Source organism: Cydia amplana, chromosome 3, assembly GCF_948474715.1.
Source record: "Cydia amplana chromosome 3, ilCydAmpl1.1, whole genome shotgun sequence".
Lineage (NCBI taxonomy): Eukaryota > Metazoa > Arthropoda > Insecta > Lepidoptera > Tortricidae > Cydia > Cydia amplana.
Genome location: NC_086071.1, coordinates 16,883,108 through 16,907,062, shown reverse-complemented (window position 1 = coordinate 16,907,062; position 23,955 = coordinate 16,883,108). Strand labels below are relative to the sequence as shown.

At 36.2% G+C, this 23,955-nt stretch overlaps 1 protein-coding gene across 4 annotated transcripts in view; it reads right to left on the bottom strand.

Annotated features, from left to right (window-relative positions):
• The window catches only part of LOC134662745 (teneurin-m), a 333,160-nt gene that overhangs the window by 94,853 nt on the left and 214,352 nt on the right, over positions 1–23,955 (bottom strand). The window contains exon 1 of one of the 4 annotated variants that reach the window (XM_063519018.1): positions 23,545–23,552. The exons of the other annotated variants lie outside the window; for them this stretch is intronic. The gene's annotated coding sequence lies outside the window, so the exon portion shown is untranslated. Of the gene's footprint in view, positions 1–23,544; positions 23,553–23,955 lie in introns of those variants that run through there. 4 annotated transcript variants of the gene reach the window in all.

Here is a 23,955-nt window from a genome sequence, read left to right as displayed (position 1 = left end):
TATCGAATTAATATTCAAAATGTCTTGTTAAGCCTTTAGGTTTCAAGTAAAAGCAACCATTAATTATAATAAAAATTAGCAGAAACATTTACAACAACTGACTAACAATTAGTTAGAAACGGTAATAAATTAAACATTCATCAATTAGGTCGGCCATTCATCATAGATACATTCGCAAAAGTAATATGTACTAGCAAATTATGTGCTCATGGACAACTGTGGTTCGAATATGAACTTTCTGTCGTGTGCATAAAGTTGTTTGTAAATTGTGATTACCTGTACCTTGTTTAAGGGCATTTTCATTAAAAATGTACCATTTACGTTTTTTCGAAAATCCATCAACTTTTGGGTTGTTTCTAGTCAGAATTACGAGGACTATCGATTAAAAAAAATGTGTCCTAAAAAGATGTCAGTTTGGTAACGCATTTTCACGTACATTTTGTATGGACCGTTACAAAACTGACACCCAAAATTTGTAAGAAAAACTGGGGAAACTTTTTTCTTTGTCTCATTCAATAGTATTCGTGATTCTGAGTCTATATAACCCAGAAGTGGATGGTTTTTCGAAAAAAGTAAATGTCCATTTTTCTGAAAACCCCCTTAATTAAGAGTTTATCTGGGCAATCGACCTTAATATCCTGTACAGGATAATTAATTTGTACGAGAAAGCACATGTGTGGTGACCTCGACTGACTTATGTGCTCCGTGTAGTAGTTGAGGTGGTCTGTGATTACTATACACGTGTGAACGTTGGCTGACGTTTCGCTCTCTCCGACCTATCACGGCTATTCATAACTCAGAGTCCCGTCCCGTCAGCTCGGGAAGCGTAATAACTCAGACACTGCTGGCATACGAGTTACGAACAAATACGCTTATTACATTTCGTAACACCGAAGCTAAGTGTGACAGGCTACAGTTTTTAAGGTGCAATGAGGTTTTTTGAAGTGAAAACTTCTTTAGCGGCGCTGTGCACTTTTTGAGCTGGGGAAAAAATGTTAAACTCGAGACAGCGTAAGGCGTAACCCTCTCTTTCTACCGCGCGGCGAAAATGTATGCCTGAGCCTGCTGTTTCGTTTTTATTCACCAAAGAACTTAAGTCATAACGTATCATAATCAGGTCAGTTATTTAAAACTGGACTTTTATATTTAGCAATAAAGCTCAATGTTCTAATCTTGTACGGGCTGAAATACGAGGATCTCACAGTTACATTATAACTTTATATCACTCCAATATAATTCAATAAAGCTACATCTTGATGAAATCGCTAATAAAAGTGAACTCTAGTACTGGTGAATAAAACTCAAAATATCATGACCAAAATATATTTAGATGCGAGGTCTGCAAGGTAACTTTATAATTTCTATTCGAATTTTAAACAATTAACGCTACAAATTTAAGCTCACTGGTCAGCTATTTCGGCACTAAAGTTTTTCAATAGAAAGGAGGATGGGTCAATTATACATAGTGCTGCAGACATTTTGGACTAGTCATTGAGTTTTCACTTCTGTCGGCACTCCCGGAGTGCAACCAGTTGTTTTTTTTTCTTAGGCGTTTCTTCTCTGTAATTATAATCAATACCTAGCTCTTTGGTAAGTGACTGGTCAGTTTATTATAAAGAATTTCCCTAATTCCTTGCAAAATAGACAGGACCTGTAACGGCGAGTGATAGTTAAATACTATTAAGTCACAAAGAAAAGAAAAGAAAAACACAGACGATATTAATTTTAAACTACATAGAAAACACCCATGACTCAGGAACAAATATTTGGATATTCAGGATAGGGTACATGTACCTATGTAATATTTTTTCCTTATTTTAAGGCAACGATATCTTTATTCTTGTCTCACTATCTCTGGCTCTATGTACCTACTTATAGAGAGTAAGCGTGTATACCCAAATGGGATCATCGGATACTTCTCCTAATTCTATGAAAACAGGAAGTTTTCATAGGGCTCACTGCTCTTAGTAACATTGACACGTGTTAAATTCTGGTGGAGAAAGGGCAGCGAAATCTTGTTATACTTCAAATGTCCTAAAATAACAAAATATTAAATTTCGCAAGCTATAGCCGTTAGATTACAAAAATATTTTCGTTTTAAATTGTTGTCTACATTTAGGTTAAGACGTTTGTTAATTTTAAACAAACGTCTTAACCTAAATGTAGACAACAACACTAGTTACCAGACTTTTAGACAGAAAAAATACTCATTTTACATACAATTTCTTATTCGAATTTTATAAAATTATGCCACTAAATAATCTATTTATTGATACGTACAGTCCACGGTCAATTTTGTCACTAGGTAACTGTAGAAAAATCTATACTCATCCCTTTTTTGGGGTTATAAATTACTAGCATAAGAAAAAGACAATATGATTTTTTCTGCCTATGCTCCACTGTCAAGCGACTCCCGGCAAACTATATTTTATATGCCAAATATTTTGCAATATCTCGCATGGTAAACAACGCACGACTGGATATATCACATCAATATGGCGATATTGCAAGGATAACATTGAATTTGGGAATATTGTTATGATTGTCGGCGCCCTTCGAGGGCTCTTCCCGGGCGGGAATGTTCGCAAGTAATAACGAGAAGAGTGTTTGTTTTCAGAACTAAGGGTTCCTTTAACTCGTTTTGCAAAGATATACACATCGAGAGCGCGTGTGCGTAACCTCGTCACATATACATATATACACATATAGATACACATTGTTGTACCCAAAATTAGAAATAGTAAAGTAACGATTGCGGGCGTGTGACGTAAAATATATGTATTTCACTACAGATATGCTGTCTAACGCTGTATCATACCTAATTTCAGATTCGAAATGCATATCTGTTTCGTAATTGTTCAATTTCAATTTCTTTATTCATAACGTAAGTTACATGTCAATTTTATTATACATATTTACATCTTAATTTTATATTAACAATAATAAGTATCTCATTTCAATAATCACATATAACATTGTTTGGATTCATAAATTCATCGAATGAGTAGAACGCCTTATCTATTAAATTATTCCTTTAGCTTTCTAATAAACATATTGTCTGATAATTCTGCTGACTTCAAATTATTTGGCAAACGATTATAAATTCTAGGAACTATGTACCACACACATTGTTCAGACTTTTTTAGTCTGTGCCGGTTAGGAAGGAGATTATTTCCATTTCGGAAGTTAGGACCACGCGTTTTAAATTCATTAAGAGTTTTTCGAACTACCTTTGCCACTTCAAATATGTACAGACCTGGAACAGTCATGATCCTTAACTTCCGAAATAGGCTACGGGCAGGGGTGTCCTAGGGTAAACCAGCCATACTCCTAATTACCCTCTTTTGCATTATAAACACCCTTTGTCTATCCGCTGCTTGTCCCCATATATCAATTCCGTACGTTACAATTGACTGAAAGTAAGCAAAGTATGCATTTCTGACACATTGCTCATCAAGCATTTTTGTCAGTCTCGAAATTGCGAAACATGCCTTGCCTAATCTCTTACAAAGCTCGTCTATATGGGAATCCCACTTTAATCCAGAGTCTAAGGTGAAGCCTAGATATTTTGCTTTGTTTACTAAAGGTACTTCGATATTGTCCAGCACGATATTCAATGTTCGGGGTGGCAAACCCCTAAGGTTAATCTGGACTACATTGGTTTTTTCCAAGTTAAGCTTCACACCATTGATATTGAACCAGTTCTTTACATCCCGCAGCAGGTAATTTACTTTACATTGCAGTTCTGTGAAACTTGTGCCCCAAACAACAAAAGCATCCGCGTATGCGATCAGTTGACCATGCGACGTACACGCTGACAAGTCATTAACTAATGTAATAAATAAATAATTACCTGTTACTGAACCTTGAGAAACAGAAATGGAATCAAGCGATTGATAGTTGGATCTTCCCTTATAGCCATTAACATCTACTTCACATAATTGTTGTCTGTTCTTTAGAAAGGCTTCGAATACTTTCAGAAAAGTTCCCCGGATGCCGTAATGGTCTAACTTCTTAATAATAAGCTTATGGTCTACGAGATCGAATGCTTTCGACAAATCACATAGCACTAATGCAACTTTGCATCCCAATTCATGTTTCCCAACGATAGTTTTCATGAGCTGTCTGGTAGCATCTACTGTGGATTTTTGAGACTGATAAGCATATTGTTCCTTTGCCAAGATACCCTTACTTGTCAAATGATTAATTAACCTATTTGCAAGACCCAGTTCAAAAATCTTGGACAACACTGGTATTATCGATATAGGTCGATAGTTCTTTAGTTCCGTTTTTACTCCTTTTCCCTTATATATAGGTACAACTTTAATCTTTTTTAAAACTTCAGGATAAGACCCATTTATCAGACACAAATTCATACGGTTCGTTATATTTGATCTCCGTTCACAAATATTTCTATCGAATACGGGACTAGGGTAGGTACGGCCAAGAAATTCGACGTATTGTATCATTTCGTACCTTGTCGCAGTGACAATAATGAGAGATCCCAACCGGGATTCATATTGGTTGTTATTGTTGTTATTGTGACAAGGTACGAAATCAATTTCCTTGACTGTACTCGCTTCTAAGAGCTGATACAAACATAATGCTTCTTGAATTATTAGTAGCACGATTCGATATCGTTCAAAAAACAGAGACAAGGCGCTCGTGAGCGACAGTCGTGCTCCCGCGCACGTGGCATGGGTCACGATGTGACGTGCGTTTGGTCACAATTACTCTTCGATGTAGGACGTAGCCACCGTGCTGTTCTTATTTCAAAAAATATCTTCGTAACTGAGGATTTTTTATTTAACAATGCCAATATGCTGATTGTTTAGGGTCTCTACATAGTTCGTTAATGTCTAAAACGCATTCAGTGTTTAAGGTAGGTATTGCATTATTTTTGTATTTACCTACCCGCCTGGACAAATTTTATATTTCGTTTTTTTTTGGTTGTACCTATAGGTAGTAGTGAGTAAATTGCTAGTAAATGACGTCTCCTTAGTTTTATGGCTATGGTTTGTTATTTCTGTAATATTATAATGCTACAGGCATGTACCTACAAGTCACGTGTCACGTAGTCAGTTGCAAGTCACGTATGCAAATAAACAATCGTGTCTATTACATAGGTATTTAGGTATGTTAACCAATAACAACAATTTAAACCAATGAATCGTTTTGTCGTCCGATGATCACAATATTAAACACTTGTTTTAAAGTCATGAATGAAATTCAATAAGAAGTGGCAGAAAACCTAATCAGTTCGATTTGTGACACTTCGTATTAAAATACGGAACCTAATAAAGGACACTGAAGCTTAAAATGTCAACACAAGCGTCAAGTATTCAATGGTCCTTTTTAGTTTTACTGTTTATTTTACACTATTAATGTATGTTGACCATTTATCTACTAAAGTAGATAGATATCTACTATTATACGCTCCGATTTTGGCTACACTACTTTTTAACAATACCAACGACTTTTAAGGATAACTGGCGTATATTATAATCCGTTATATACGGATATTTAAAATTAGTGCCTATTGTCTCGAGTTTTTACTCATTCCTAATTAGGACAATGGGCTATTTTGAATGACATTATGGCAAAGGGCAACCCGCATCCACATTATTAAATCCTAATCCAGTTCTCTTTGTTTTTATGGCGTTAATGAACAAGATGACCAGACCAATGGAAGTTTCACCTTGAAATTATCATTCACTGGTAGTAAGTTGTATGAAAAAAAAAACATTTTTAATATCTTGGAATTATTATTGACTGATAATAAGTTGTATAAAAAATCATTTTTGATATCTACAGACATTTATCGTCGATATCAAAAATGATTCTAACAGACCTAAACTTAATTAACCATCTTCACTATCAATTGTCAGATCAGCTCAATATCATCATATCATAAGATATGCAATAATTAGATAATATATATGTAATCGTTTTTTTTTCAGCATGCTTAATTTCAGCTCGGTCGGATACCAAAGTGTTGAAAGGTTTGCTAATTTTGAGGACACCTTATATATACATACAAACCTTGCAAGTTTAATAAAAGCGGTTGTATATAAGAGTTTAAATTCTCCGGGTTCAATAATCATACCACGAGATTATCTACTATGAGAAATATCTAATAACTTCATAAAGTAAGGAGGTATTGTAAAAGTCTTTAATTAAGAAAGAGAGTTACGTTGTATCGTCCAAAGATAAATTAAATTAAAATAACATGTATGTATATTGATATACCTACATCACGTCGATAACTAATAAGTTAATAACCATGCTTGCATTAAAATTCATTAGATTTTAATTAAACCCGGACAATGTTTATATTGAATAATCGTATGTTATTGAGATGATAAGAAAAAAAAAACCTTGGCTTAATATAAAGAAGTTGTTTTAAAGTATACCTGTTACAGAAGAGTGTGCTTTGTGCTAAACAATTAAAGTTTAAATTGTAATACAAACCTTCTCTCATAATATAATGTTTCGCAAGACGTCGTATAATAATTAGGTAATAAATTTAATCAATCGGTAAAGTACAGTGCAAGTCTTCTTTACATATTTGGACTTATATCAAGCCGTCTTTGGGTGTATAATGTCTCAAGTCAGTGCCCGTCATTCAAGGGAAATTAAACCTTAAGTCGAATGGAATAAACTGTATTTTGCCTTGTAAGAAAAATGTGACTTGTAACCTTAAATTTGTTCGTTTTGCGCACTTTCGCTTAATTAAGTATTGTACGCATTGAATTACGAGGTTGTTTATTCAAAAGTTGCGTTATTCTGGTGTCTACCGAGTTGCGTATATGGAATATTACCAATCTGATGACACAGCAAATTGAATATATAAATATAAATATTAGGGGAAATCTTACAAAGAAGAACCTAGCCCCAAACTAAGCAAAGCTTGTACTATGGGTGCTCAGCGACGGTATATGTACCTATATACTTATATAGATAAATACATACTTATATACATAGGAAACACCTAAGGAACCAATATTCGTGTTCATCACACAAATAAATGCCCTTACCGGGATTCGAACCCAGGACCATCGGCTTCACAGGCAGGGTCACTACCCACTAGGCCAGACCGGTCGTCGATTAAACATTAATCATACATTTATTAATTAATTATACATTTATCGTGCATTTATCTTTTTTTGTTCTTAGCTCTGTAAAGTTCATGTTATTTGAGTATCTATGTAATGTGGTAGATGCTGGCTTTCAATATTTTACTCAAGAAAATATTAACGCTAACCAAATCGGACGCTTTTCCAGTGCCTAAACAAAATAGTTGAAATCAAAACCACGAATATATTAGCAGAGGTCATGTGCTTCAAATTTCGGGATTATTTATCATATGTAACCTTACTGCGACATCGTTCATCATTCAAACTGATCTGTTATATCCTTCGCCAGTGAGCGAAGGTTATAACCATTTTAAGGTGACCTCGGGTTCAGTTACAAGTACGTAATCAGGAATTTATGTAACGCTGGTTTGCTTCAGACACTGCGCTTGGGAATACGAACCCTGCATTACGCAGATCAACAAGTAGATATGCCATTTTACTATGATTTATAACGCAAGGGTCGACTAAAGATCGAATATCGGTCCTCTTCAGTCCAAGCTGACATAAACGTGGGGAGAGGGAGATGGATTCTGTTCTAGATGCTCGTTAAGATTATATCAAACTTAAAGTACAGAAGTGTGCCTTCTTTTCGTACCTAACCAAATATTTCCAAAGAAATATGGTTAATGAAGAATAAGCGGGATGTTGTAGTTATTTATAATATACATACCTAATGGTTTTATATGGTATTTGTTTATTGGCATGAACCGTAGACATATAAACCGCGTTGTGTTCTAGTAACTACTTAACTATGTATAGCCATTAGAAACTCGCTTGTAGGTAAACAAGTAAAAGTGTTTAATGCATAAGTACCTAAGTTGCTAACTGGGTCTCAGCAGTAAACTATAGTTTGTCAAAGGACTGTCTCATTTCAAACATAGACATAGAGAATGATACTGTCTTTGTGTTACACTAGTACTAGCACCCAAAAGAAAAGGATGAGTGTAGTTTTTTTTGTTCTTTACTGATAAATTTGGTTTGACCAACTATACTTTTTTATTGTTTTTCTGTCTCGTAAGCCAGAGGAAAACAGTTACAAGATTGTTTTAACCCGTGGAGCGCCCCAAAACTACCGTAGTATGGAACTCCTATACTAGTTACTGGCACACGTGTCTTGTTAGGGCGCTCCACAGGTAATATGCTGTAACACTTCTTAGATGATTCGTATAGGTATAATATATCCTATCTATGCTCTTCAAATTACCGAAAAAAATGCCTTTTCCGATAAAATCCCACTAATGGCTATTTTAAAGTGTGTTTTTAGTGTGTGAAAAGTCGAATCACCCAAGTAAGTTAGTCGAGTTACTATCTTAACATTTTTATAGTAATACGTTTTATAAAACCGGCTAAGTGCGAGTCGGACTCGCGCACGGAGGGTTCCGCACCAATAACAAAAAAATAGAGCAAAACAAGCAAAAAAACGGTCACCTATCCAAGTACTGACCCCGCCCGACGTTGCTTAACTTCGGTCAAAAATCACGTTTGTTGTATGGGAGCCCCACTTAAATCTTTATTTTATTCTGTTTTTAGTATAATACATCATCTGTGAAAATTTCAACTGTCTAGCTATCACAGTTCGTGAGATACAGCCTGGTGACAGACGGACGGACGGACAGACGGACAGCGGAGTCTTAGTAATAGGGTCCCGTTTTTACCCTTTGGGTACGGAACCCTAAAAACTGTATAAAGCTTCGCCGAGGTTCGAGAGGATATTACTTTCTGAGATTATGATCTGGACCCGCGCCGCGTTAGTTTGTGCGCGGCTATAAAATTGATGGGATTGGATGGTAAAGGTAACATTCGGATTCGGACTGCACCAGCGTCACTGCTGCAGTATTATAGCGTGACTATAAATGTCAAAAATCCGCATATCAATACTGACAACCTTCAAATCAAGGGTGAACAGGCACCTTCTGGGCAGGCTCGCTCCATCGTAGGCCACGTCTTCGCCTCGGCTAGTCTGTGGCCATGGCCCATGAGTAAGCCCATTCATAATAAAAAAAAAAAGATTTTGACATTTGAAATGCTGTCGGCAGCTATGTCGCGCGTAATGTTGTCGACGCAATAAACGTTGTAGAAAAAATCATCCTACCATATTTTTAAACAAGCTTTTATTAGGTCGACCTGTATGTAACTAACTATGTAATGGAATCTAAGGTAACTAATTTAACCATCTTCCAAGGATCGTAGCATCATGAAAATTGGAAACTGTATGCAGTTTTGATGACAATACAATAATATGGTACTGTCGAACTGATCTGATGATGTAGACAGGAGGTGGCCATAGGAACTCTCGACCTGTATGTAACTAACATGTAATGGAATCTAAGGTATTTAATTTAACCATCTTCTAAGGATCGTAGCGTCATGAAAATTGGCAGCTGTATGTAGTTCTGATGACAATACAATAATATGGTACTGTCGAACTGATCTGATGATGGAGACAGGAGGTGGCCATAGGAACTCTGTGATGAAACAACGCAACCTAATTGTGTTAGGGGTTTTTAGAATTGTCTCGATGAGTATTAGTTTTCTGTCGTAAGAAAAGTACAGTCAGCGATAAAAGCTTGTACCAAAAATTAATTTTTTGCCAATAACTTATTTAATAATATGTATCCCAAATATCACAATCGGATTATTTTGACTACTTTTCCCAGTAAGTAGCTGCTTGTAATGCATATGAATATTTTATTTAATACGCGTGTTTTTTGTACGCGTGGTTGTAAATTGAACTCTATATCTGTTAGACACCGAAATCATAGTAAGGTCAGGCGTGTCTGACTCCGCGATTTCGTCGCTTTGCTACAGGTAGCTAAAAGTACATCCGTTCCACACCAATTTTGGGGAAAGCCATAAGCCGCGCGTGGCGCTGTCGCCACCTAGCGGCCATATCTGTGCTGATCATAACAGACGCGTTTTGTTAGAGAATGAGTCTTCTGTACTTAGTACTATTATTTATTCTGTGGTAAGGTTCAAAATTCGAAGCATTCATTATGTATTATTTACGACTATGCGGTGCTGCTCAATTCTCGCAATGCATTGCCAAAATTATGGTTTTTCTTTTTTCTCTTTATATTTGACTCTGTGTGTGTGGTGTGTGTGTTACAAGGCATTACTATAACATGTTATACTGGTGATGGTTTCCTTAAGGAGACTTAAGTAGAAACAAGACGATCCCTTTTTTTCTGAATAATTATCCTCTTCCCTAAACACACATTCTTACTAAGGTTCCCCTTGGAACCTAACCCACAGCAGACTTTTTACCTCAGGCCCTTAAAAGGCTAGGTATTGGTAACTAGCTTGTCGCGCAACATGCTTCTCTCTCGCACCATACTAGGTAGAAAGGGATGTAACAACCCAAATAAGGGCTAAAAGACTGGTTGCGCGCGAGCTGCCTGTACAAGCTCCAAATGTGGATTACTCCTTTTTGAAAGACCTTAAGATCCACATTAGTTTAATCAGATATCGACCTTACAAGTGTACATATAAAGTATAATTTAGATGAGAAGTTTTGTAGTATGGACACAAGTTTGTAAAGACACTCCTTACGGGGCTTGACGCACGCCAAAGAAATTCGATAAGAAACTTTCTTTTGAGTTTTTGCTGTTGAGGAATGTTGGACTGTGTGCGGTCCAGTAAGTACTTATGTAGTTTGATATTTTTACATAGGTAGTCGATATATATTACCTATCAAGCATTAGGTACACACAAATTTTATACAGTAGCAGTAGTTCTAATAACGATAATGTCCGATCGAAACCGGATTTTTACCGAAACCGAAGGTTCGGTTATGCTATAGTTTCGTCCGAAATCAAACCTTCAGCCGAAACAAGATTTTTATGCCAAAACGATTGGTTAAGTTTCGAAATTTTTTTCATCAGAGCTGCATTGTAATTATTGCCCTATCAAGCGGTCCAATAAGCGAAACAAAAATTTAATATTTAATTAAAACAAAAAAACGTGCTCAGCTCATCTTTCCTTAATCCAGCAGAAGTCGCCAAGCAGGCCGGGTGTCAAAAATGATATGCACACGCTCTTACTCTCTTAACGACATTGTGTTCCGATAATTTTGACCACCTCGCCCGCTTAGCATTCTGCCAATTGTAGGTTCTGCAGATATGCTACGCGGCAGCGTTCGTTGCTAATGTTTGGACAGAAATAGACTTCAGACAAAATTATCCCCCAGGGCGCCTAAGGCGCGATCACTCATATCACAGCCCTTAATTATCACAACATATGTTGGTTTGTATGTACACTTATATACAGCCTCGATGTTCCATTTATCTCTGTCAGGGCCCGCTGCGACGTGCATTAGGCGCTGATACGGCCAAGAGAAACGTCTGATGCCAAAATGTACTTTAAAAAGGACTTTAGGCTTTGGCTTTTGGATCTGAATTACGCGGAAAGATTTACCTATGTTAAGGATTGTATGTTATATCAAAAGTAACTAAAGTCGTAATGTATTTTAATAAATTTTACAAGCATGTATGTATAACTAAAAATTATTCAAAAACTCAACATTGAATTCCTTACCCTGTAATAATCTAAAAACATTCTTCGCGGAAATCAATTAGGGTAAATTATCCGAGCAATTTCTACAAATAAGTTTCCGAAGAAATTTTCTTTTATTACTGGGATGGTAGTTAATTTTAATGCTGGCACAAATTAACAAATCTTTAGAGCCTCGAGTGTGCACGAGTGGCAGTCCTTAGGCGCGAGGGGGCGCAAGGGGGCGGCGGAAGCGGGAGCGAGGAGCAATGCGGAAGCGGGAGCGAGGAGCAACGCGGAAGCGGGTTTCACATTAGTCGGCATTTTCACTTAACTGTGTACCATTAACGGCCGGTTAGCAATCGTTACAAAACTGACGGTCAATGTCAAATGTAACATCTACCGTTACTGAAACACGAGTTAAGTCGCGCTTTAAAGTACAAGTTAAAATGAAAATGCCCTAGTATGTAATTAGCAAGTGTTATGGGGTCCTGTGTACACTGTACTGTTGTGGAAATAAAACAAGCAAAATGACTAAAAGCTCATTCTTCTGATATTTAAATAAATTATAGACCTGAATCTAACACACAAACCACTACAACCACTTGCAAATTACAACTACTTAAATCATTGAACAATTGAAATACAAATCACGTTAGTAAATAATAAAACATTATCTTTAGCAAATTAAAAATAACTGCATCACGTTACTAAATAACAAAACGGTTTTCTTCAGCAAATAAAATAAAATCGGTTGTCGCTCGTGTCTTGTTCCAATTCCTACCTTGATAAGAGAAAAGTTACTTTTTCTCGGATTTTCATACCGAGGTGCAAGTAAATTAGACGGTGCCCGCTTAATGAGGACTTATCAACGCAGCTTAAGTAAAACTCACTGAATATTATACAATTTTCTTTATTGATTCTGCAAAATAATCCCCAGAGGGCGGGCGTGGCGTATTTATTATTAAGTAGGTAATACTATGTTTAATATATTTGTCGAGTATTTGAAAGTAGTTTAAGTAGGTACTATGTTTAATATATTTGTCGAGTGTTTCAAAGTATTTTAATTAAGTTTGTTTGTAAACCTTAACGTTGTAACGTTAGCGGCATATAGCAATAATACTAAACGTAATTTGAATTGTATAAATTGTTGTTAGTGATATTACGCCCATATGGCGACTATTTGTGAAATATAGCGAAGACCCATATAAATATTCAAATCAAACGTTAATCAAACGTGTCATAGTTCGTAGAAATTATAGTTAGTTACTAGGTAAAAGTTATTGATTAGAAGACTTGTGAAAGATTTGAGGCCACGGCTTGAAAGTCGAAGACTGAAGTGTTGTGTCGATTTAAGGGTTCAGTAGATTTTGAGATACAGCCGCCATGTCAATAGATTTTTGTCACGGACTGTCAAAAAGCAACGTAAAACGCGCCCCTGAAGTAACTTACCGCCGTTACGCCCGTCATGGGCGTTCGAAGTAACACAGTTGTCTAGCAGTAATCGGATGTGCATACATTGTGCGCTGCTGCATGCGTTTTACTGCATTTTTTACTATCTCGTACCTACTACCTGCTTTAAGTGAAACCTTCCGAAAATCGCGTTTTGAAACAGGTACTGTCACCCCATTAGAGATAAAATTGTTCAATTCATCCAGTTATCTGTTGTACAGTCAGCAGCAGAAGTTGCTAAGCAGGCGAGGTGTTCAAAATTACCTTGACACGCTCTTATTCCCTTAACAATAAAGTCGCGTCATGATCATTTTGAACACCTGGCCCGCTTAGCAACTTCTGCTGCTGACTGTACTTTCATCAAATTTCAACAATATAATTATTTAGCTGGTTTTCGGTGATTAATTAACATATTTTCACGCAACACACTCTTGAAAAACATTCTTAGAAAAGCTTTTTAAAGTTATATCCAGGCCTCGGAGTTTTTTTAGCACGGTAAGACTAAGGAGAGCTATGGAGTCTTTGTTAACATTAAAATTAAGTTCATACTCATACTCATCCTCATTAATTAAGTACAAGTAAATTATGTACAGCTCTAGACCTAATAAATATCAGCGATCATCACAATAACGAAATACGTAAGTATATATTCATGACATAATGTGACATCTGATTTACTCATACACATATTTAGGTAAAGAGGTTTAATCATAAGTGGCCTATCACTTAAAAAAGTACTTAAGACATGCAACCTATGATTATAAACATTGGTAATACGTATTCGACATATTAAAACGATATTCCATAGATATTAAAACTGTTTATTATTCATTAAGGTTGATATAGAGCTACAATATTTTAGAATAGTTATGCGTTACTCTTCCTTACGTCTACAAAACAGTTCGTTCACACATAATGGGCAGTATAAACATCGTAAGTCGCATTCATGGGCATCATTTTCAAGACACCAATATCAATATCTTAACAGTAATTATAGTATGTAGGTACGTTAAGTACTTAAATAAAATATTGGAGCGATGACACTGCAATATGGGTAATATAATAATATTAACATACACATATACATATTATATTATTGGGCATCATTTTCAAGACACCAATATCCTTATCTTAACAGTAATTATAGTATGTAGGTACGTTAAGTACTTAAATAAAATATTGGAGCGATGACACTGCAATATGGGTAATATAATAATATTAACATACACATATACATATTATTACTTTTTTATAATATAACATTTAATTAAATATATGTAAACAGAATTAATTACATATAAGTAGTCTAAGTATTTATAAAACGATTCGGACGAACTTAATTAATGAGGATGAGTATGAGTATGAATTTAATTTTAATGTTAACAAAGACTCCATAGCTCTCCTTAGTCTTACCGTGCTAAAAAAACTCCGAGGCCTGGTTATATCGTATCGATAAATAAGTACCTACCTATTTTGTCAGTAACTAATCGGGCTTATTTTTGTATGCATAAGTCACAAAATACTGGCAACTGGCATGTGAATAAGTCCGCGGCTAGGCGTAGGCACGACATTTCCATGTCAAAGGCCTATCCTACGTAAAACTGCCTTGCTATACTAAAGCCCTATCTGTACAAGTACAAACTGTCCATCGATGGGCATTATGCAATAAGATTTATGAACTGTCAGTTAGCAGTGTGGACGTTGGGTCCTACAGTCCAAATGTGGCTGCCACCCTCGAATACTTTTTCAAATAGGGATATATTTCTACAGTTTGCGTTCAAAAGTTTCTGTTACAGTCTAATTGTTCTACATAGAGACAAAGAGACATATCTGTTTTTGTCAAGTTACCTATTAGAATTGCTTTTGATGCTGACTATACCTACATGTCTATGTTACGCATTCACATATGGAATTTGTAAAGCATAAGTACAGGCGATATTTATATTTCAGTACTGAATTAACATTTCAGAAACTTGTCATGAACTATTGGACCTAATTCTTTGGAAATTTTTTTTTTAACTATACTTTGGGTCTAAGTTCAAGAAGCTCCATTTGCCGCGAACATGCACCCTCCCGTTTTTCCGGGCCCCCAATCCACGGTTCTCGTGTTAGAACTCTACATATTATTCTACATCTAAATATATATTATTTTGGCATTATGTAGTTTATTTAACTAGAATTATTTAGGTAGGTATGTATAAATAAAATATGAGTTTCACGTTTATAGCTGTGAATTAAAATTTGAATAGATATTAAGTAGGAACTCATCATGTCCATCAATAATCGTAAAAACCCGTAATTCGCGCAACTCGACGGTTTCGCCACGGAATCAGCTTATACCGAATTAATTCCCTCTGCAGCTACATAATTACGTTCAAAGAAGATGTATCTTCCTCCATCAGCATTTCCATCTCCCGTCAGATTGAACCTTAGCGTAATCATTTTAAGGATTCATTTGGGTTGACGAGGTCTCAAGATAAGTCCAAGGGTAGGATAAGCCGATCTCAAAAGGAGCACGTGATATGCCGATTGCATTCAGGGCACCGCAGCCATATTTTAATATTGTGTATTCCAGATTAAATTTAAATTGCGTCTCGGGGGCCCTGAGGTGTAATTAAATTGGACGCGATCAAAGCCATAGGTATTGTGTTGAGATGAAATAAAATAAAAACTTTTGTCACGGTTTGTTAATATTCCTAGAAATTAGTTTAATACAATACGATATGTAGGTATACCGTTTCGTCTTATGAAATATATAATTGAACACAAAACTGTACTATTTATGACTTGAACAATGATTTTTTTTTGTGCTGAACATATAAATGTAGAAAATATAAACATCTAATTTATTGTACCACATTTCATGCAAATAAATATATTTCTATTTCTATTTCTTATCTATTTTAACGAAATGAAAAAGATATGAAATAATTCAAGACTAATCGAGAGATATAAAGTTTTAGAAGATAATATACAGTATAATACAAATTGCAATATATTTATACTTTGTAATATTTGTTTCATAAAGAACCTTGTTATGTTATGTTACGAATCTCTATATAGAAATTTCACTCTTCACAAATAAAAAGATTCTGATTCTAGTAATAACTTCATACAAAGTCTAACCGAGTAAAATATGAAAAAGTTGCGATTGCGAGATTATGTACCTACTATTAAGCTTAGTGTTTTAATTTTTAATGCCTAATTATGTACAGTTACATATACTATTTTGTCTACACACATATGTATTATAAACTCTCTGAAGGAAATTACAACAACTCATGGTCCATATTACTTATAACTATAGTATCATCTCCCTTCAATAAAGATGCCCTAAATTGACGGCTTCAATTCACGATATAATCAATTTAACCCTAATCCGTAGTAAGGATACACAGACAACGCAGATGCTCCAGTTTTGCAGTGTGCGTTTGATAATGAGCTCAATCACCACAACACAAAACTGCATTTTCAATGACATTGCAAAAATATTTAGACACGGAAAACGGCGTAAGAACCAATGAAAGTTAAATCATTTAAGACCTTTTTGGTCATCTTAGCACATGTGTCTCAAAGATATATAGCTGAACGGATCACGTAAGCGTCCGACCCGACCCCGACGTCTAACCCGACGAATATCTGTATTATAATATTCGATACACAGTATACAACTGAATAAATACAAAATAATTGAATAACAGAATTACATTTGTATATTCGTCTAGGTCCCACCCTTTCCCTAGTGGGGAAATTTAGAAACGTCAAGGTACGAAGATTCGGTACAAGTTCTGTATCATCAATCGCGTTTGCTCTTTTAGAGCAGTTTATAAATTTTATTATTATTTTTCCAAGCTTCTCAATACATCTATACAAGTGAGTAGTAGTAGGGTACTAGTAGGAGTTAGGGTACTAGACGATGATATGTGTAAGAGAGATAATAAAGATAAGTAGGTACTTGAATACATAGAAAACTTCCACAAAAATTCATGATAAACACACAAATACGTGCTTCTTTAACTCCAGCTCCTACGTAGTTCAGACTTTATTTTACAAGAGGGTATTTTACACGCTATCTATTCCGATGTATGTCTGTGACGTGCCCCCATTTATGTGAACATTAACGTGTCAATGCGAGATGTGTATCGGGACGTGACTCGCAGATTTCCTCACATTGGGGAAAGTTAAATTAGGGGGAGAGATAAATGGAAAACTGTCGATATCTTCTTTTCATTAATGGTTTTAAAAGTTCCTTGATTCCTGCCAGTCACAATGTGTATTGACTGCATGTAGTTTACGCGAAGTCAAAATGACATAACTCACTGAAGTTTCCTATCAAGATTCGCCTTTTATCCTGTAAAGCGTAATTTTTTTTGAAGAATTTAGTTTATGGACTTTATTTTTCTGTGAATAGGGTTTAGATTACAGAATTTACAGTATCTATTAGTAATCACTCATTCGCAGCTGGGATTTTCATGACCGAACAGAATATGGGAATGAAAAAAAAGTGGATCATTAAAAGGAAACTTCATTTTATTATAGCCTTAATAGCCTCAGGCAGTATTTATTTGTTTAGTAAAGTTCTTATACACTGCAATGCTCTCGCAAATACACTGCAATATGTCGTGTTATATTATACGTATTATGCAGTTGAACTGCAGGATTTTTTTTCCTAGGCTATCTGAGTGTCCCACTGCTGGGCAAAGGACTCATAAACTCAGAAACCGGGTATTATAATGATAATTTATTTATGAGAAAACTGTTTTTTTTTTTGTTATTAGTATACAGTCAAAAATATAATTTGAAGACATGTTCCCAAAATATCCAGCTTTTCCTAACATACTCAAAAACGATAAAAAGGGAATACATTTGCATGTGTATAAAGTGATCTGTTTTAATGGGTTTCAGTGTAAATTTGATACAGACCGACATTTACATTCTTCCCATAGCAATTAAGTAGCGCTGACGAACATACCTGTAACAAATAAAATCATTTGTTAGTTTAATTGTTAAAACATAACTATAATATTTATTTATTTATTTTATTTATAGCTGATAGAATAATAGCCAGACCACCTGCGGCAAAGGATGCCTGTCACGTTCTAACAAGTATGTAAGTGCGAAAGTGACGGGCATAGGGACAGGCGATAAAAATGGAACCATACTGCGCCCGCTGTGGTCCTGGGTAGTGAGCGGGTACTAACATGTTAATGTCAGCTAGCCTATTTCCCTTTGATCATTACTAAATACAAAAGCGAGAAAGTCGAACTAAAACTTAAGTGCCTTTAAGTCGCTAGAACGTTATTAAGAGTCGTGGACGTAATTTCGTTCAAATGTATTCATAACGCAGCACGAACGATATACACGCCATGCTTTTTTATTTAGAATATTGTTTCTAAATATTTTATGGTTTATGTCGCTATTACGTAGATTTGAACTTATACCTATATTCGAACTTGAAAGATAATGATTATTTATATTGATAAGATATTTTAATAACAAAACTTCCGTGAGACAAAGACATAGTAAATATATTAAAAACGGGTCACTCACGTATTTTAAGTCGAAAAACGCTCGACATGTTTCACTTCGTACCGAGAAGTGTCATCAGGAGCTTGCGTTTACGGTGACGGACCGGCGCAGACAAATATTTATGTAAAGGATTCGAGGCATTTCGTCAACCTGCTACAGGATATCCAACTAAAGGAGGACGAACTCATGGTGAGTTTTGACGTCACGTCTCTGTTCACCAATGTGCCGGTGGACGAGACTATAGGGATTATTTCTAACCTCGTTAGTCAGACTAATATGCCTGCCGTGTACATGGAAGCAATAGAGTTATGTCTGAAGTCGGGATATTTAATGTGGCACGGGGAATATTACCTTCAGGTTGATGGAGTAGCCATGGGCTCACCGATAGCTCCTGTGACCGCCAATATCTTTATGGAATGGTTTGAAGAAAATGCTTTGAAAAGCGGGCCTGTTAGACCTAGATACTGGTGGCGGTATGTTGATGACGTCTTCGCTATTGTCTCGAAAAACGGGCTAAGGGATCTCACGGAACACCTCAATACTAGGCATCATAAGATCCAGTTCACAGTAGAGGAAGAAAACGAAGAGAAGCTGCCGTTTCTGGATGTCCTGGTTATGCGTAAACCTTGTGGGCGGATACAAACCACAGTGTATCGTAAACCAACACATACAGATCGATATCTGAGGGCAGATTCGCACCATCATCCGTGCCACTTGTCCTCTGTGCCTAGAACACTATTTAATCGGGCCTTGAACCTCTGTGATCCGCAGTACTTGGACCATGAGCTGGGTCACGTGAGGCGTGTATTGGAATGCAATGGTTATAACTGGAGGCAGAGTTATCGTGTTGCGAACGCATCAGCGCGTCCCCGTTTAACTACGGCAGATAGATTGCCCCTATACCTACCTTACATTAAGGGCGTGACAGATAAAATCGGACACTTATTACGCCGTAGATACTGCATTAAGACGATTTTCCGTCCTCATATGAAGCTGAGACAGGTGCTGCGTTCGCCGAAGGATAGGGAGCCTTTGAACAGTCCGGGCGTATATATGATTCCTTGCTCCTGTGGAAAAAACTACATAGGAGAGACGGGCCGAAACATTTCCACCAGATTATCCGAGCACATACGTAGTATGAAGAACAGGGATAGCCGGGGCTCTGCGGTGACGGAACACGTATTGGATTCGGATTCGACTCACTATATACGTTTCGATAAGGTAACCGTGCTGGCGAAAGAAAAGTTTGTGATTCAGCGAAAAGTACGGGAGGCTATCGAAATTAGTCGTCATCCGAATTTTAACCGTGATTGTGGTTGGTCAGTGCCTAATACAAGCTGGAAAACTGTTTTGGGTACTACGTCGGTGGACAGTGTGGACGATCCATTAGCGAGTGACGTAGTGAGTGTTGTGTGCAACCCATCGTTTGACAATAATGCCATAAATGAGGGTAGTTTCTCGCCCCCCTGCCGCCACCGGCGCCTGCGCCGGTCCGTCACCGTAAACGCAAGCTCCTGATGACACTTCTCGGTACGAATGAAACATGTCGAGCGTTTTTAGACTTAAAATACGTGAGTGACCCGTTTTTAATATATTTACTATGATAAGATATTACGTATTTCTTTGAAGAAACGTCACTTTTGACACTTGTTTGACACTGACATATCCGATCCATGTCGTTTCAATATCTTATATTTGACGTATCTTAAAGTTCGAATATCATACCTAATCATAATCATAATTGTTGATATGGCTCTTAGTCGATAATTCTCGTGACATTTAAATTCTGACTTTGCAGTCAGAATTTAAATGTCACGTTTAAATGTAGAATTGCTTCTACAACTTTAAAAACAACTTCGGATATAAAATTTAAATCAGTTAGATCAGTTCATTCACTTTTAAATATACTAGAATATACCATTTAAAGTATTAAATGTACTTTAACCAGTTTTTCGTTAACTTATCTACAAAGTTTGTGAATAAAAAACGGGAACTTTAAGCGTCACAATGCTATTGCGGTGTCTTACTATTAAACATTCTATTCTAATAATAAAAAAATCTACATACCTACTTATAAGTTTGTTTTAATATTTCATATAAAAAGTAACACAGAGTAACACACTAGCGACAAGTTTTTGTTGTTGCTCATTCTGTTTTTTTTTTTTATAATTTTACATTTTTGATAAATAAATATATTTGATGAGTTACAGTACAAACAATAACAGTTACCTAGTAGTAGTAAGTAAAGTAAGTAGTAGGTAGTAAAGTAAGTAGTTGGTAGTAAAGTATAGTGTCGTAAGTTGTAACATACTGTTCCTCCCAAAAACAAAAAAATAGGTACACTAACAGCTCCAATGGTTCATAAAACATGCCAAATCATCAGGATATTTGTTTTAATCGACCAGAATCATCGGGGCATAACACAACCCTCCAAGTAGATAGGGTGCGAGGAGCGACTCGTGCCTGGCACTGAAAAATGCCAGTAATCGGCCTTATTTAAAACGAGAATTAAGAGCGTATTCGAGGCTATAATTGGTGCATTTACCCCACACGCCAAGGCTTCTTTAAATAAATACGAAGTTCGCGATAGATCATTAGACTTTGTCGTTTAGTTTGAGAATGTAACTGTACCTACTTCGTATTTTTTAGTTCATACAATGGGGTTGGCAACTGTCAAAGGATGGCGCCATCATAGCTTGCCCCTTTCTCTAGTTTTGTTCTATGAGATTTGGCTTAAAGGGTTGGCATCCAAGTCATAAAATTCCAATAAAAAAAAAACAAGAATTCTAGGGATTGACAGGGCTAGCAGCTATTCTGGCGCCATCTGTAAAATACTTCGACCGGCCAACCCCATTAATATACAGTTCAAAATTTTTTTAGTATCCAATAAATGGTATTAAAAGCTTAATTTTCTTGGTCGATCCTTAAAGACGTGTTCTAATCTTGTACTTCTTAAAAGGAGTAGGTACATATTTTACGAAATTGGCTACCTTTGTCCCGTACAAACGATAATTATCTAAGGATTTCGCAGGTAAGGGAGTTTCCTTTTTTGTCACAAAAGATCGAAAATTGCTCAGAAATAAAATCATCTATATAAAATGCTGAATAAAATGTAACATCCGAAGAAGTCAAGGGTACTTATATAAAATTATGAATTACAGATTAAAGTGCGCAGTTGTTTTATGCAATATTTAAACTCAGCGTTGAACGCATGCGATCAACGGAATGTAGGAAAAATTACAATGCGTTTACCGCTGCGTTTACCACGTAAAACAATGTAGTGTAATTAGATTATCCGATGTAAAATGGGTGTGCGGCAAACGCATCGTGTTTATCGCACACAACCGCGCACTATGTAAAAAATAAGTCAACGATTCCTTTTTTATAAAATGCGCACACTTAGCGTGGAAACTACATTGTACAGTTTACAAAATAAGTAAACACGGGCAGCTGGCCGGTCCCACGCTGCGCTGCGTCCTCATTAAATAAAAGAAAAACGACGCAAATCGCGGCCGTCCGTTGCATAACGGGATCAATATTCGAGCGTTTGAAGGACACCATTGCCCATTAGATTTTCCAAGATAGGGATGTTTCATTTACATAGCCTAGTTTGTCGGCAGCAACAACGCACCAGTGCTAGATTATTAGAAAGAAATTAAAGTAGTTTCCGAGGGGCTTCGCGATAGCAGAGGACGCTGGTTCGATTCTAGCCCTGGGCACTGGAGGTCTTGGTCACCGACAAAATGCAGGAGAGTAGGCAGCGATGGTATGGCCACGTAAAGAGGAGACCACCAGACTACGTTGGAAATTTAGCACTACGGTTTTCCATCCCCGGTAAAAGAGGCAGAGGTAAACCGAAAACAAGATGGAAGGACGTAGTGCTAATAGATATGATTGAGTGCAGAGTATCCGAAACCGACGTCGAGGATAGGGCGAAGTGGAAGCGAAAGACAGATATACATAGCTTGGAAGAGAGAGAGAGACAGAGAGAGAGAGAGAGAGTTCCTTTATTATCTATTTGAAAACCTCTTTGATTTGTTCTTATTGCTACTGTAAATATCTGAAACGTCGGAAGGTCATTTCATCAAGAAATAAGATGTATGTTAAATCTGACATTCAGTAATGTCGCGCTGCAATACTGCTACAGTAGTTATAAATTTTGTAATGTAATGTTAGAAATATTTATTATTTAGGTATATAATATTATTTAGTTATTTAGTCAATTTTCAATGAATTTGTATATATGTAAATAATTGTGAATATTTTGCATGCTATAGAATATGGCTAATTAAGGAATGTACATAACATTGTAATAACACCTGTAAACCAACCCTTATTATAGCAAAATAAATTGATTGATTGATTGATTGATTGAATGCTGGTGCCGTCTGAATCCGAACGGTACCTTAAAAAAGTCAGGCACAGTTTTTGAGCATGTCATTTGTAAATGATGATTGTCATTCCTTTGTTGAATAATTACGGCGTTTTATGCACCATATTTTATGCATAGATACTGTCATGTGTCCTAAGACTACTAAGAAATAAGTGCCTATGTTTAACTAATATATTATTCTCACATCATGTATGGATGTTATGCCCTTACTTCATAGTCTCTGGTACTGACAACTGAGAACTGACAAGCGCCGGCTGTCTTTATTACTAGACTAATATATTTTATAAAAAAATCACGAATACGAGTAATTTCACTTTTCTTGTGGAATTGTTTCATTTGACGTGTATTGCTGATGAAATATGCTTTTGTAAGATGACAGGTATTGTTTAGTAAAATATTGTACCAAAGTTTGCAACAAGTTATTATTAGAATAAGTATTGGATTTTATTTGAAATTATTACATTTTAGTTCTTGTCCCATTTTATTTACCTGTGTGTCTTCATCGTAAGAAATTAGGGTAGTGACAGAAGTCATAAAATTAGACAGGTTTTGCACAAGCATATTCAACCCTAGTAGCACGGTCGCATTTTTATCGTTTATCACCATGCCTGTCACGTTCTAACAAGTATGTAAGTGCGAAAGTGACGGGCATAGTGATAGTCGATAAAAATGGAACCGTGCTGAGCCCGCAGTACAAAAATGCTTGTGCCGCACATTTAAAATAGGAGCGTTTCACCTTCAGTAAGGAGACAAATATTTATCTGTTGCTTGCAATTTTAAAAACTTTTGGTCGAAATTTTATATGCATGATTTTTTAAGTGGCTTCATTTTCCACCGTAAATATCAAACAAGAATTAAGTAAATATAAAATTGATCCGAGCACGTTTCTTGACTACGCGCATATAGATTCGAAAAGAAGGCGTTATAAATATTTAGGAATAAAACCTTGTGGTACGC